Source organism: Sinocyclocheilus anshuiensis, unplaced genomic scaffold (genome assembly GCF_001515605.1).
Source record: "Sinocyclocheilus anshuiensis isolate Anshui unplaced genomic scaffold, SAMN03320099.WGS_v1.1 scaffold221, whole genome shotgun sequence".
NCBI lineage: Eukaryota > Metazoa > Chordata > Actinopteri > Cypriniformes > Cyprinidae > Sinocyclocheilus > Sinocyclocheilus anshuiensis.
In genome coordinates, this window is record NW_015539820.1 from 185104 (window position 1) to 195583 (window position 10480).

Sequence of the window (10480 nt, forward strand, 5' to 3'; positions counted from 1 at the left end):
CCCGCTGCACGGAGCGCAAGCCAGAGCCCACCGATGATGGAGAGCCCGAGCCCACCGTGACCGACGAGCCATCGCCGCACGGAGCGACAGAGTGCGAGCACCGCAGGTCTGCCAGTCTCCATCGTCGGCGTGGATGGAGAATCCGTTGCCTCCCCTCCAGCCTCTGAGTCCCAGACTCCGCCTTGGCCCGTCGACCCAGCGGCTCCACCATGGATCCTAGCTCCCTCCTCTCCGCCGTGTCCCGGAAGTCCACTGGCTCCGCCGGGCTCCCTTGTCCCTCCGGCTCCGCCTTGGTCTGTCGTCGACCATCCATCGCCTCGGGACTCCACTCCTCCGGCTGCGCCTCATCTCTCCATCACTTCAGCTCTGTCAGGCTCCTCCTTCCCTTCGGGTCCACCTCGGTCCTCTGTCGCACCGGCTCCACCATGGCCTTCCGGATCCCTGCCTCCGCCTGGGTCACCTGAACCATCTGCTCCGCCATCTGCTCCAAATCTTTCCCTTCACCCTTGCTCATCGGCTCTCCGTCTCCGCCTCGGGCTCCTCCAACATGGCTCCTCCCTATGTCGGCTCCACCGTGGGTCGCCTTCATGGCTGTGGCCTGGGTTCCACCTGGCTCCGCCTGCTCCAAGTCCCTCCTGTCTCCTCCCTGGCTCCTTCCTCCATCTGGTCTGCCCTGGCTCCTCCTGTCTCCTCCCTCCGTCGTCTCCACTCTGGACTCTGTTTGCCGTCCTTCTCCCGGGTGTCCGTCCTCCACCCGAACCTCCTCCTGAGTTCCCCTCCGTCCCTCCCTTTATTGTTCCTGCGTTGTGAGGACATGCCTTCCGGGAGGGGGGTGAACTGTCACACGCCTGGACTGTTTGTGTGTGTTTTCCTCCTCCGTGACCTAGGGCTGTGCAAAAAATCAAATGCGATTTTCATGCGCATCTCGTCAGTAAAGCCGTTCTGTGATTAGTAGTAAATCTCCAGCACGTGCTTTCAGATGGAGTGGCATTTACTACACAGAGCCGTAGTTCACTGACAAGCAATGCAAAATCGCGTTCAAAATCGCAGGCTATTCATTGCCGATTATGAACACGATTTTGCGTAGCTTGTCAGTGATCTACGGCTCTGTGTAGTAAATGCCGCTCCATCTGAAAGTACGTGCTGGATATATACTACTAATCACAGAACCGGCTTTACTGATGAGATGCGCATGGAAATCGCATTCAATTATTTGCACAGGCCTACAGTGACCTAGTTTTCTCCCTTGTTTGATTGTGTTAATTCGGTTCAGGTGTGTCTCGTCATCTTCCCTCGTTTAGTCTTGTATTTAAAGTGTTGTCCATTCCTTTGTTTCTTTGTCTGGTGTTGTCGATGCTACCTGCGTGTTCCTGCCTGCCCTGTGTTACCCCCTGTTTGGATGTTTATTAAAGACTGTTATCCTGAATCTCCTTCGTCTCCACGTTCCTCGACTCCACACAGTAGGCACCATGACAGATATCAGTTAATAACAAATAATCTTTCGATTTATTTGTTGAATCTAGAATAAGGTTTACTTTATTACTTTCAGGAAACTTCAGTTTATCTTTTAAGATATTAAGATAATGTCCACAGTAACATCCAACTCAATCACTTGCATTTATCAATCTTGTGTGGCCATGTGGCAGTCTTTTCAGAATCAATGGTCTCAAACTCCCAGGCAGCACAAGTTGGTGTTAGGTTTGCATACCCTCCCGCCGCTTCCAGTACAGAATGCCATTCAGAATCTTAAGTTTGTTCCATTCTCTCAACAGAAGACAGAGTTTAGGGAGTTCTTTCCTGAGAGATGGCATCTGATTTTTGTTTTTCTCTAAGCTCATCCGGTGCAAATGGGGCTATGACAGGTAAGCCACCGAGCTTACCGAGCCTTCGGATGGTGGGCAAGGGAAACAACAAAAACAGTTTTGGGTCTCTCCAGGTGGATTATTGACCACTAGATGAACTAAGTGTTTATCGCAAAGGGATTTAATGGTGTTCTCTTCAGCTAATCTGCAGTGTGGCTGCCTGGACTCTCCTTCTGCATCCTGGTTTTGTTTTACTGCTCTATACTGTAGCTTGAAATCAACCATCAACAGAGTATCCAACATCTGTAGCTTGTGGCATCAAGCTTAGCGGAGGTGGGGAAATATGTTAGTGGATAACTGTCTGTGACAACAAGGAATGGGCTCCCATACAGGTAATCCTGGAACTTACATCCCATTTAGTGAAGAACTCTAGTTTATGGGCAAGGTAACCTGCCAAATAGTGGTCCATCGATCACTGAAAAGGTCTTTTGGGTTGTGAAACTTGCCAACTCTCACTCAGGCATTGAGACACTTTCTCAATGGTGAGTATACAGCATTGAGCTTGTTGAGTGACTTAACGATCTTTGAGCAATCTTTGATGAATCTGCGGTAGTAGCCACAAAATTCCAAGAAGGTTCTCAATGCTTTCAAAGTGGGTTTTGGCCAGGTTTTTAATGCTTCTATCTTCTCTGGATCTGTTTCGATGCCCTTTTCATACACAATGTGTCCCAAGTACTTCACAACCATCTGAAAGATCTTGCATTTTTCTGGTGAGAGCTTCAGGCCATAGTCTTTTAGTTGGTTGAGTACTCGCACCAGCCTCTCCTCATATTCTTCCTGTGTTGGGGAGAAAACGATAAGATCATCCCGAAAGACTAGGGCTTGCTTCAAGTTCCATGAGCCTCTGGAATGTACTAGGAGCATTTGTGATCTTCTGAGGCATCCTACTGAACTCGAAGAATCCTAGCGGGCAAACAAAGGCAGTTGTATGTTTGTCTGCTTTCTCCAATTCAATTTGATAAAAAACAGATTTGAGGTCTAGCACCTAAAACCATCTGAACTCGGTATAGAAAAAATATTCTTCCAAATTGTGCAGGGCATAGAAGTCCTTTATCATCTGGAGGTTCAGTTTCTTGTAATAGACACAGTCTGAAATCACCATTCTTTTTCCTTATGACTACAATTGGTGAGGAGAAGGGGGATTCAGATTCTTGGATGATTTCCGCATCTAGAAGTTGCTGGAGATGGTTACACACGGCTTCTGTGTCTTGAGGGTGTATGGGCCTCACTCTATGCTTAAACTGTGTTTTATCTTTGAGGTTTATATGATGTTTAATTTTGTCAGTGCGACCAAAATCAAACTCATGCTGTGCAAACACTTCTGGGATGGAGTTCAATCTTCCAATTATCCTCTTTTTCCACTCACTGGGTACTGGAGAGTTTTCAAAGTCAAAGCTGAGTTTTGGTTTGTGATCAAGATTTGTTTGGAAGTCTGACTTGGAAGATTCAATGGACTAAACACTCTTGATGGCATGTATCTCTGCTATCACTGCCTTTGGAGACAAACTTTTTAACTGGAACATAAAACCTGACCAAACAGATGTTGTTTATAAGTATTCCGTTTAGGATGCAGACCAGGCAAGTATTATTATTTCTTTCTCTTAGTGTCTTTAATTCAACTTTTAACAAGATAAACAACATTAATAACACAATTTTTCAGATTCCTTCATTTGTGTAAAAATGCTTCTCGCTACTGCTGCAAGCACACTCCAAGGGGAAGCGTCTATACAAGTGTTTGTGTTTTTATGAACCCTTAGTTAAATGTAAGACATTTGAACTTATTCATACATTATGAAATATCATATATATTATCTTTGTCTTATTGCAATATTATGAATTTCAGTGTTTATATTTATATGGGTATCCATATCAGTTTTTTTTTATTTTTTATTTGAGGGACAAGTCAAAATAAGGGTAATCAGCATTATGCCACAAATGTATTTCTTCTGTGAAACTTAAAGGGGTCATATGATGCGATTTAAATTTTTCCTTTCTCTTTGGAGTGTTACAAGCTCCTGGTGCATAAAGAAGATCTGTAAAGTTGCAAAGACTAAAGTCTCAAATCCAAAGAGATATTCTTTATAAAAGTTAAGAGTTAACCACACCTACCTAAAACGGCTCGTTCTAACACGCCTCATATGACCCCTTTAAAAGAAGATATTCCGAGAAAATTTCAGGTTTTTTTTTTCCCCATACAATGGAAGACAATAGGGTCCAATAATTGCATGTTTTGCACTACATGAGGATGAGTCAATGATAAAAAATTATTCTGTAGTGAAATAAGTACCACAGAAAAACGTAATTTCTATGTGAAATTATATATGTAATATTTACTTAATTTCTTCATGATTGTTAAGTTGAATAGTAAGTAGATTGTGCAGAACTGTAGCAGTAAAACAAATACTTAAAATGTTTTGAGAAAATTATGACAGAATTTCATTTATTTATTTATTGAATGAACTCTTGATCTCTTTAACATGTATTGAACATGGGATGTACAGTAGCAATGTTATCTCATGAGTATGTATTTAACATAAAATCCGGTTCTACCAAACGTAGAATACTGGCATATTGACAGCATCTAAAACAAATAATTTAAGTAACTTCACAGACGAACAAATGTTTTTGAATGCTTCTTCATTGATGAATATTTCATTTCTAGAATTAATGTGTTGCTTTTATTATATTTGTATTCAATGAAATTGTTTTAATTACATCTATTTAAGGCAGTTGGTTAGTTTACTTACTTTGAAAGTTTAACCTCTGTTCTGAATAACTTCTGCCAACGCGTTTCAAAAGATAACATCATTTTAAATCAGAGAGTAATTTGAATGCAACATGTTGTCAAAAGTAGGTTTTGTTTAGGTTTAGGAATAGGGTTAACAATGTAGCTATTTAAATATATGTGTGATATAAAATATTCATAAATATTTATGTCTCTGTAGTAAATATACTACAGTATAGGTATTTATAAATATGTAGTAATATTGCTTATATTGTAGATGCTGTATCCATATTGTATGTTTTAGCATTATCCAAACAAACATACAAAAAGTATGCTTCTGTTCCTGTGTATGTTACATAAATACCTGTATATGCAAAACCAGGCTGAATGTTCCTTTAAAACTTTACAGTAATGTGTAGTCATACCCACAAGAAACAGACTTTCTTTTCACATCTGTAGCTTTATGCCCTACACCATGTTTAAGTTTAATTTATTTGAATGTGCCATCAAAGACACATTTAGTCAGTCTGACCCTGATTTGATTAACCACTGACAGACATTTTAATGTGAATCTGATATTTCAGAGTGAAAATAAGTAATCTCCACGTCAAAGACTTAACAAAAGAACAATTCAACAAAGGCACAATTGAAATATCCATCATTTATTCTTCTTTTGATTGAAGGTCTCTAAGGTGTTGCCACAGAATACTCGACTCAAACCCTGCAAACGTCAAGAAGACTTATCAAGCGGCTGCAGGCTTGGAGACAGACTATTGATCAATAATTATAGAAGCCTTTACATCCGGAGGCCAGGCTGAGTGGCACACAAGACCCTGCAGTGACGTCTGCAAACGCCGCCACTCGCATACATAAAGCCGCCAGAGAGCCGCAAAGCGAACCCAGGAGCTCTCGACAGAATAAAGCTCTCTCTTTTTTTGCAACCCTGATAGCAATTAGCACATTTCAACACTTAGCCACAAGGGTACCTCAAGGAGTTCCTGTGATGTCCAAGACTTCATCTACAGCAGTTTTTAATAATGAAACCGTGCTCGCTGTAATTAACCGGGATGTTGCCCTAGACAGCTGTATGTGCCCGCAGCGAGTTGAGTTTAGGCTGGGTATGTGATGGAATGAATGAGAAATTCATGAAAAATAAGCAGGATTAATTACCTTAATTAAACATTGTAATGGAGCAGTGGCTGAGAGTTGACGGATGAGGTCCTAAACCTTGTTCTTGTACTGCTTGCTGAGCGCTTCAGAAATATCACTCAAAGCCTATAAGCGCTTCACGAAACACATTAATAGAGGCTGCTTTAACACAAATAGAACTGTGTAAGGTTGTTAATGTGGATGGGGATTATCAGTGATGCTTGAAGGATCTATCTATCTATCTATCTATCTATCTATCTATCTATCGTCCACTAAAAAAAAAAAAAAAAACATCATAGCAATGTGATAAATCTTGCTATAAACATATTAACATGTTTAGCTAGCAACAAACTAGAAACAGCCAGTGGTACTATAGTACTCTTATGGGGTCCAGTGGCGTCCTGATGTGCACTGTAAAAAAATGCCAGGAATGTACAGGATTAAAGAGTATTATTTTACAATAAATGACTGTAGTAAGAAGTTAACTGTGAATTCAATGCATGCTAGGTCATTTTCTTACAAATGACTGTGAACGAACAGCAGAATGATGCTAACATCACAGTAATTTACTGCTCTTGTTTTATTGTGAATTCACATCATAAAGTTGTCTTTAAGAGAAATGTTGTTTACTACTGTAATAGTTTTTAAGTCATCATAATGGTGATTAGTGTTTAGCATTTGTTTGAGATCTTGGGCCTTGTATATTCATATTTAAATTTCTAATCTAGTCATGTCAGAAGTGTGACAAATTAAAACATTTCTCAAAATGATGACAAGCTAGAATATGAAATAACCCATCTAGAAATGTTCATGTTCTGGGAATGTTTTCAGCGGCAAGTTTGATTTTAGTTCCCAGAATATTCTCCTAAAAAGTAGAATAACATTCTCTAAAAACATTCTATAAATGTTTATTGATAACATTATTAGAACATCTTCCCCTGACAACAATTTTGGTTGAAAGTAAAAACCCAACCTTTGTTTAATGAAGCTCCAACTTCATTAAATAACTTCATTACCAGAACATATATAATGTTCTTGGAACATTCTTAGAGCAATAACATTCCTAGCTGGGAAGCTCATTGGCTGACTTTAAGTTAGTCTAACTAATCTTAGCATGAACATGAAGATTTTATTTTAGCATTATTTATCATGAAGATTAATCAATAACTTATTTCATATTCATAACTGGCTGTGGATGGATCTTTCACAACAGTGAAGCAACTGCTGAGATACATCTTTGAAAGATGTGACATCAATACTTGACATTCTAGGGCATACTTCATAGTACATATGCACTGTAGAAACAGTATGATGTTGTTTGTTTACAAGAAATTTCTGAGAGTGCAGTTAGATGCAAGAGAAGTCCTACTGTGAAATTATTGTGAAAGAAATGCAAATATTAACCTGTAATATGCTGTAATTTCACACTAAACTTTTTTAACAGTGTAGGATACCTGTAGCTACCAGTAGTACGTTTACAAATTCTAAAATATAAAATAAATCTCATAAAGTAAGAAATCTTCTTGGACTGTGTCAGCTTCGTGATACCAGGACATGTTGTGGCTCAGAGAAATATTTCTGGCTCCATGAGTGACAGGTCGTGACTTCTGCCTGACTGACAATTTAAAAATAAGCCAATCACAATTCTGTATTTTTGTCAGTATATCAGCAATGGTGGCGTATTTGGATTTGTGTGTGGGACAGCGCTTCAGACTGAACATTGTGAGCCCTGTCGCCTGACTAGAGGGAAGGATAATATTTAACGCTTATTTGATATCATAGGACAGGGAGGATTCAGAGTGACATAACCTCTGATAGATTACTGCAGGCACTGTTTTCAGCAAATGTGGTGCAACATCACAGAATGTTTAGACAGTAAAAGACAGAGGGTCTGGAGGCCCCTTAAAGGGATAGTTCACCCAAAAAATTTAAATTCTGTCACCATTTGCTCATCACTTACTTTTCCAAACCTGTATTAATTTCTTTCTTCTGTTGAGCACAAGAGAAGATATTTTGAAGAATGTTGGTAACAACAGCTACTGGTAGCCATTGACTTCCATTGCACTGTGGAAGTCAATGGCTACCAGGGTCACCATGATTTTGCCAAGTAAGACATGTTCCTGGATCAACATCTTTTGTTCAACATTGATCAACATTACTGTCCAAAAATACAGACTTAACCCAATCCCAATCCCTACCCCTAAACCTAACCTTACCCATAATTTATTCCTAAAACCAGAGGGAAATGATAGCTGATTAACAAGAGTGTAGAAGCACCTAATCCTGATTGTAAGCCTAAAACTGACATTTCCTGAAAAGTTATCTCTCAATTCTGATTGGTTGATTGGAATGATGTTCCAGGATCAACAAGGATGTTGATCCAGGAACATGTTGTACTTGGTCAAATCACGCTCACCGGCTACCAGCACCTATTTGATTACCAACACTCTTCAAAATATCATCGTTCGTGTTCAACAGAAAAAAGAAACTCATACAGGTTTGGAACAACATAAGGGTGAGTAAATGATGACATTTTTTTTTTGTTTTTTTTTGGGTGAACTATTTCTTTAAATATGGCCTAACATTGCCTGTGACTCAAAGACTGTTTAGTTGGTAATTACTTTATAGGACGAGACAAAAATATACTTGTGATATAAGACTATGTGACAGAACATCACAGAGGCAAAAACGACTTACGGTTGAACTTAAAAATTGAAACTGAGGGACCAGGACAATTGGGGATATAAACTAAGAGAACGTCTTCAGAAAAGTGCTTAGCTTAATAAGCCAAAGCAATTTGTTAAAGCCCCCTGGTATTTTCATGGGGTCTGTAAAACAGCCAACAGAAGTGAAGAGTCAAACAAGCCTCTCTCATAGATAATATTGCATAATTTGTGTAATGTAGCTACACTAGACCATTGCTTTGTAAGATATGGCTCTTTCATTCTCCCCCGAGTCTGTCTGTGTGTTCTCCTGACATTTTTTTCTCTTGTATCATGCCTGTGCTTGGCTTCTGGCCTGTCTCGGGGGATCGCAGAGCCTCCCCGGTTCGATGAAACATCCTGGTGGAGGGACTTGAATGTTTAGTGCTTGTGCTGGATCCCGGCTGTCAAGTCCACTGAGGGCAGCTATCTCTCAGGCAGACCTCGGCCAGCATGGTCCTCTACATAATTCATCAGGACAGGCAGGCAGGCAGGCCTACATCTGCCAGTTCCACAGAGCCACTTGTTCTTCATCAGCCTGCCCCTCAAGCACATGTAAGGAAATCATGTGCATTTACTGATAAATGTGGAGGTATTTAGTAGGGCTAAGTAGCATGTGCCATGTAAATTTAATGTAATGTGATTAAATATTTAATACACACGCACACACACACACACACTTATATGTAGATAGAGAGAGAAAGAGAGAGAGAGAGTAAAAATAGCAATATTGTGAAATATTATTACAATTTAAAATAACTTTTCTATATAAATGTATTGTAAAATGTATTTATTGCTGTGATCAAAGCTGAATTTTCAGCATCATTACTCCAGTCTTCAGTGTCACATGATCTTCAGAAATCATTCTAATATCCTGATTTGCTGCTCAAGAAACATTTCTTATTATTATCAACGTTGAAATATTTTTGCTACATAATATTTTTGTGGAAACTATAATACACTACAAAAGATTTTTTTACGTAAATTAGTCAATACTACCCTCACAGCTTACTAAAATGGGTGCTAAAGTATTAGCAGTATTTTTCTCTCTCTGTGGAGAAAAAAAAAATGCTTCATTATATTTTAGAAACATTAATGTTCTTAATAAACTATCGAGGAGGGTCGGTGTCAAACAAGGCCAAACTGTCGACAGTCTTCTCAACTGGATTGTTTTTCGGGCTCATTAGACTGAAGGAGATGAATATGAGAAGCGGTCAACACATTTAATTATAAACGCAGAACACAAAGGTATGAAGACATGTTTTTCAAAGTACATTTATCTGGGGGAGAGGAACAATGCTATAGCCAAAGACTAATTAAACCAATTAAAAATAGTGCAGTTGCCTGGAGGTTTATATGACTTTAGATTGACTTCTAATGCCAATTTTAGTCTATTTGATTATTTACTGACCAGCCACAACAATCAAATATTTAAAAGATCACAATATTGAATTTTTCAGCATTTAGTAATATTGTATAAAATTACTTGCAATTAATTTGATTACTCAGCGTATCATGATATTACCCTGACTACAATTTTTAATGAATTGTTATAATATCTTAAACTGTCTGCATTATTATAACCCTTATAGTTGCTCTGTGATTCCATTCCTGAGCTTGTTCCAACAAAACATGATATTCACAGTTGACAATAGCCTGATAGAGAAGCAGTAGAAGGCTTGACAGGCTTTTTTTGTCTCTCCCGCTGGGACATGGGTTAGCCTGTATCACAGTTTAAAATTGGGCTTTGACACTAGTGTTTTCAAGCTCTTCAGAACTGCCAACAAAAACCCTGCTGTAGGAGAGTCCGGGAGCATGTTTTACATTGCCATTCTTAAATCACAGACTTCAAATCTACATGTCAACTTAAAAACATACACTGTCAAATGAGGCCACATTGGAAATCTGGGAAATCTTCAAAAACAAATGTACTTGACTTGTATTGTATTATACTAATATTCCTTAAATCCTGCATCATGCAGTGAATGGGTGCCGTCAAGCACGAACCCCCCCCCCCCCCCCCCCCCCCCCCACAACCCCCC